Source organism: Rhodnius prolixus, unplaced genomic scaffold (assembly GCF_049639745.1).
Source record: "Rhodnius prolixus isolate KJV_2025 unplaced genomic scaffold, Rpr scaffold_6, whole genome shotgun sequence".
Classification (NCBI taxonomy): Eukaryota; Metazoa; Arthropoda; class Insecta; order Hemiptera; family Reduviidae; genus Rhodnius; species Rhodnius prolixus.
This window is the reverse complement of record NW_027411634.1, coordinates 35965739-35972616: the sequence shown is the minus strand read 5'-3', so window position 1 is coordinate 35972616 and position 6878 is coordinate 35965739. Positions and strand designations below refer to the sequence as shown.

The 6878-nt window shown below is 30.5% G+C and overlaps 1 long non-coding RNA gene across 3 annotated transcripts; it reads right to left on the bottom strand.

The window, feature by feature from the left end:
- Window positions 1-2939: 2939 nt before the first annotated feature.
- Window positions 2940-6484, bottom strand: LOC141460058 (uncharacterized). 3 transcript variants are annotated; one of them, XR_012461700.1, is made up of 4 exons: window positions 6292-6484; window positions 6032-6105; window positions 5808-5952; window positions 2940-5215 (listed from the first exon to the last, which is right to left on the bottom strand). It is a non-coding gene; the product is annotated as an uncharacterized lncRNA (long non-coding RNA). The 3 variants fall into 3 exon arrangements; XR_012461701.1 differs by having other exon boundaries at window positions 5808-6196; XR_012461699.1 differs by having other exon boundaries at window positions 5808-6484.
- Window positions 6485-6878: the final 394 nt, after the last annotated feature.

Genomic DNA, 6878 nt, shown 5'->3' with positions numbered 1-6878 from the left:
TTTCTTGGTGTGCAGTTTTACAATCACTAAGAAGAATTACTGTGCAGAATTACCTCCTTCCAGATCGCTACAGTTTCTACGGTAAATATTGAGGCATTCTTGGAAATCTTATCTCATCTCCTCTTTAGATGCAGCAGATATAGTGCAAGTTCCTAAAGAGATTAGCAGCACATGTACGATTTCCCTTTAGCGCAAAAGTATTTTAGCTAGAATGCGCTACGAAGCATTTAAAAATTCTTTAGTGGGAATAAAATAAAAATATTGGATGTAGAGAGACTCCATATTGTCTACATTAATTCTTATTTATTCACACAAACGCTATCACCACGAAATGCACTACTCTAAGCGCAGAACATTTAACGGAGTGAGATTCACATACCATTTTATTGTTTTAGGAAGGAAAAGCCAGTATGCATCGATCAAGTTATCATTATCTTATTGAAGCTGCGAAGAAGAAAGTTGTGGAAGAGAGTCACTCTTACCTTGAGGCAGTCATGGGGAAGAGAGAAGTGAAAGAGCCTGCGATATTCCTCAACTCAATTGAATATTGAAAAAGATAGAGCTGGTTTTTCCACCAAAATAGTGTAAATTGAGGCATTAAAAGCCAACTGCAGCTGAGTATACCAACATTTTGGTTTTTCCAGCCCTCATTAAAAATATTGGTTAATGTGGAAACACGACCACAAACACAAGAAATAAATAACAAGTAAATAGTATACTAATTTTCAATTAAATACAACTTTTTCAGTTGGGCTTATCATTTTTGAATTTATTGAAATAAAACTTATTAAAAAAAGCTAATCTTAAAAAATTACAGGAGTGATATTGTTTTTTTTCAAACCAATCAACAAGATTGTCAATTAAATCATGTGTATGCTTAGAAATCTAATTAATTTTCATTTTTATAATAAAATTATTTGGGATTACAAAAAATATATTCAACTGTAGACGTCAACACTAGTTTCAGTTCAGCATTCTTTATTTATTTTTATAGAAAATAATTTTACATTAATTACTATAGCTTTTTTCAGTAATAATAAATCTTTTTGATATAATTAATACCTTTTTCTAGTAAACTGATTGCAAAACGGATTTTTGAGGTTGAAATAAACTCAAACTGTTTGAAAAATGCTACGATTGCTGTAATTTAAACGTAAGGGTGAATTAAGATACAACAATTTATCCTCAGTAATATTTTACAATGCTTTATTCCTATAATATGTACAATTTTAGAAACATCTATCAAAATGATTTCATTATAATTCAATTAGAATTGTACACTAGTAAAAGAGAATAAAAAATTTATAACACTTATCTAATACCATTTCTATAAACATAACCATTAGACATTTGGTCATAGATTTGTAAATAAAAAATAGGAAAAAATAAAAGCATAATATTTGTATGAAAAGTAAGAAGAAATACCAAGCCAATGCATTCTAGCGGCAATCAACTGAACTACGGTACAACATTAGTTTAAACTTTCGCCGCTAGAAAGCATGAGAATGTACTTTTCTAACTGTTCGAAACCATCACAGCACCACTAGCAAATAAAATTCTATTCTATTCAGTACCATCTCAGTGACAGAGGAGAGAAGGTCGCTTTGTCGCTCGTCTCACCAAATATGTCTATTTCTATCTTCAATATGTCGGACTTCAATCTTGAATAAATAATTAAATATGGGAAAAAATAAATTGCATAATTTTTTCATAAAAAAAAATCAGTTTAACTGTGGTAAAGCATTAGTTCAAGCTTTCGCCGCTAGAAAGCATGAGAATGTACTTTCCTAACTGTTCCAAGCTATCATATATAGCATATACGTCAGCAAAAAAATAAATCCATTCTGTATTATCTCCATCTGTCTTGAAGTGTGCATGGAAATGTATTAAGCACAGTTATGACGCGCAAGTGAAGATGAGCCAGGTGTTCAATGGCACGAAGGCTAACCTACAAGGTGCAAATATTCGCCCCGCCCTCCACACCCGCGGACTTAACTTGCTTATATAGACGCCATGACAAAATGTCCGCTATCGAAGCAACATCCATTTATTGCTTTTTTTTCAGCAAATACAACCAATTTAAGCTTAATTCTTTTACCATTAATTAGAAACGACATAATACCACCTAATTATAATTTTTACTAATTAAACAATGTCTAAATACCTAAAATAAATTAATTAAAGTAATGAAGTTAAAACAATTTCTAGTTTGTAAAATGACTTCCAGGTGACAGCACCTGCTACTCCACAAGAAGTTACTTTCCAGCTTTCTTTTTATAAGTTATTTAATTAAATGTTATTCAAGGCGTATGAAGGCCAAAAGTAAAAATGAATGTTCCATTTATTAGCTACGTTTATGAATTAATCAATTATAGAAAATAAAATTGGAAATTAATTACTTATAAAAGGCAGTAAATAACATGCCAAGTAAAACACACTGAAAAATATATTTATTTTATGTATTTTATTATAAAAATATTGCTTTTTCATGGTATACTGTTCTTTTATTATCGCCTAATCTATGTTGTATAGTTACACTAAAGTATTTTACGCCTCTGAACAAGAGAACTCTCTTTTTAAATTTATTAAAATATTCTATGAATCACTTAGAAAAGTTCAGAAAGAAATGAAAAATTTTCCTTTATATACAATTACATTTATTTATTTATTTTTGCAATTACATACATACATACAAATTATCTTTACAAAATGAATATAGTATGGGTGTTTCAGGTTAAGTGTTCTGACTGAAAATATGAATTTAGGACCTCAAAACAAGAAACAATTTTCCTATGAAGGTATGAAGGAAGCCCGTTAACGCTTTGTTTATGAGATATTCACGTATGAAGATTTCCATTTTATAAATTATTATTAGGTAGTTTATAATAAAAAAAAATTAATAGTGCCTTCCAACTACTTATTAATAGAAAATAATGACAATTAAAAGTAAATAAATAAATAATAAAGAAAATGAGGAATCGGTATCTTTCTTCCACAGCAGCAATAGCCGAACGGCACTGGATTGCTTTATTGATTCAATTACTCTTCTTCTTAAAGAATGAAGATCAATGACCGGCATTTCATAGACTTTTCATTTATTGGCACCCCAAGCAAAAACAATCCATTGGTGTCAGATCTGGAGAGCAAGCAGTCTAAGCCGTCGGACCATCGATTGAGATAATGTTGATTTAGCCACCACTTTCGTCGACCTCTGCCTCAATGTGCTGGACAACCATCTAATTAAAACCATGAGTTCCTTCTGAGTTGAGGCGGAACAACTTCAATCAAAATGTAATAATCATTACTAAGAAACTGCAGAAATGAGTCCGCATTAAGCCTAGGTTGTAAGAAATGCGGACCAATTAAAATATTGTCTAATATCACTGAAACTCACGCTGAAAATAGTGCTCACGAATTGCATAAGGATTTTCGAGCATCCAGAGATGATAAGTTTTTTGGTTGAACATTTCTTGTGAGTGTAGCTTCATCCGTCCAGAGAATATGACGCGAAAATTGTGGTTTAAGATCAACTTGATTTAAATTCCAATCGTAAAAATTTCTTTGACAAAATTCTTGAGGTAATGTCGTACCGTTGATAATGCTATGGTCCTCAATTCATATTTTCAGTTAAGACACATAACCCTGAAACACCCTGTAGAAATTAATAAGATATTTACATTAAAATACCTTTTCAGAAGGTCTAGTAAGAGTGCCTAAACATTTAGCTATCTACCCTCAGGTAAGTTTGCTCCAAGGTTTTTAACTTCTTCAACTGTATGGTTCCTAATGACTTTACTTTCTACTAGAAAATCTTCTCTTAAAAACTTACAATTCTTCGGGTGTTATATGAAGTTTAAGTTCTTTTTCAACTAATAGATCTTGAATTTGTGTCAGATCTTTTGACAGCATTTTAGCAGTTTCACAGTATATCTTTAAAAAATAAAAAAAATTCAAGTTTGACAAAATACAAATTAAAAAAGACAAAAGTAGGAACCTAATTAATACTAGTCCGTATACCAATATTATCTATCTTTAGATAATTTAACATACAGTTTTCTTTCTAAACTACTACTGAGAAATAAAATGCTGTAAAGTGTAAACATGTACTTACTGTAAGACGTTGAAATGTGTTACACTGAATACAATGTCATCAATACCAATCCAACCAGCCTTATGATTGAATTGAAATAATATAGTAGTAACAAAAACTTGCAGTTTTAAAAGTTAAGTATAAGGGTTGATTAAACGACAAAAGGTAAACAAATCATCAAGTACCCAACATTTCATTCATACTTCTAGTATCATATTTTTTAGATTGGATTAGGTGTCACAGACCCTTGTGCTGGCCTTTTTTCATACATAAATATTTTTCTGTCCTAATAATAAAAGATGTATCTCGTCATCATAGTTAGTATTAAAAAGACATAATACATTTTAGAAACTTAGCAGTGACTTAGAAGAATATTTGCAGTTCTTAGATGTACGTGGGTATGTCGGCGTGAGGGTTTCAGTTTTTTATAAAGATAACTAGAATTTCATTTTTGTAATATAATTAATTTAACTTCTCTTTTTTTAAGATTTGATTTATTTACTATGACTATAAGAACCGACTACTGGCACATATTGACCACTTTACATTTTCTAAGCTTTTCAGTTCATAAGTTTTGGGTGGGACATAATTTTTATAAATGTAAAACCCAATTTTTATTCATGTCTGAGACGTTCACTGCACAAATTGATTACCTCACTTTTTGTAATATCTTAAATTTAAATATCAAAGCACCTGGTTCTGTAATAGTTTTTCATATTTACAATAAATTACCCAAATAATAAAGAATAACACCATTAAGCGGTAGGTGCTGAATGATAACGGTAAATTTATTTGAATTTTATTATAAACGGAATTTTAAAAAACAATGTATATTAAATTCATGGCATACCTCCAATTTTGGTTTTATGGAGTTAATCAAGCTATGCAGTAAACAGCTCATATTAAAAACAGAAAACGAATATTGTAAAAGTGAGTACAATAACATCTTTGAACAAAAAACTAACTCATGAAATGTTTTCCTGGTAGAATTACATTTCGCTTAAGGACTGTTCACAAGGTTTGATTGTAGACACCAACTTCTATATTATCGGCTGCTTTTTAACAAGTAAATACTTCCTTCAACGTTACATTAGCTGAATGTACAGCATCAATGTCTCGGAATATCTGTAACATTCAATAATGAGAGTCAACAACTTTATTTTATTTGACATCCACATAATATTGCAATTTTCTTACATGATTATATATGTACAGGTGGCGTTCCTCCCACTCATTCTTTCACTTAAAAATAAAAAAAATATGCAGATACATGGTCAATACCTTTACATTCTATGTACAAACACTATCACCAAAAGAAACTTAAAAGAAGATCAAAAAATGTAACACTAAAGGAAAGTTTATGTTAAATAAAGAGCTTTTCTAAGAGCATGGGCTGTTATATCAATTCTATCTAAATGTCTGTAAAGAAAATAAAAAAAACTGTGGAATAGAAATTACTACTTGCCATTGAAAAAGTAATATACTTGCTTCTTAGATTAATATAAAGCTCTGTTTCAATTCACAATAATAGTAGAAACGAAAACCTGAACACATGATTTTCTGCAGCTGAACAGGAACCACAATCAATACACTCAACCAGAGAATATTAATCACATTTCAATACATTAAAAAAATAAATAAATGCTTCTGTTTGAGAACACTGGGTTAGATTTCACTTAGAAGAGTATACTATCTGATTAGAAGATGTGGTCATTACCAAGGAACAGCAGCCAAAACAGACGTAACAATTATTCTAGGACCGTAGAAGAATCCTCCCAAGTTTGTAAAATCCTAGAATGTTCCCAAAAGTCATTTTTGCATACTCCTCAAGCAATGAAGTGGCGCAAGTTTCATTTCACAATCTAAAAATTGCAGCAAAATAAAACATGTTATATAAAGCTAACAGCTCTTTTCTCAGTGACATTAAAAAAGTAATTTCACCTTTTGGCGAGATACCAATTTAGTGCAAAATTTCACTCTTCCACTTTCTTCTTTGTTTATGTACCATTCAATTTCTATTAAATTAATTTAGTTTTACTTATTAGAGAAATGTGGCATCTCTTAAAATAATTAGAACTCACAAAGATGATGAAGCCCTTTAATTTACTGATCGATGAAGTTTGTAATGAACGATTCTCATTAATTAAACTTCCAGAATATTAAAAGCACTTTAATAATTTAAATACTTTGTTGCTACGTACCTGGATTATATATACTCTTGTACAACTATTGCCATTCTTTATACTTGTTGCGACGTAGGATAAACATTGATTGCTCTGCCATTGTTCTTGCTTGTTTAAATAACATCGATCAGGGCACATACAAGCAAAATGGTCGATAAATTTGAAATAATTTTAATTCTCCCATTCATTCTCAAACCGACATTATTATAACAATTACTTACCACTATAAACCATTCCAATGCAATCGCATATTATGCCCACCTTGCGAATAGTAAGTTCTCCATTCCAAACTGATTTACCCTTATTTTCTTTCAGCAGCATAAACCTTCCATTTACAAATATTCAAACACAGCGAAAGCTAAAAGCGTATGAATATTTAACACTATAAGGTACTTTGTGTTTAAGTATTAAAATCTGATTTTATTTATGTGAGCTTCTACTTCAACTCCATAAACACGTCTATTTAACTGATATAAAATAAACAACTAACACGTATGGAATGCTGAATACTATTTGTGATTAGTACAAATGATAATAATAAAACAAACCTTCTTTCAAGAATTGTTTTTCCATTAATATCGTTCTTCCCCAGTGCTCCGGCAAAA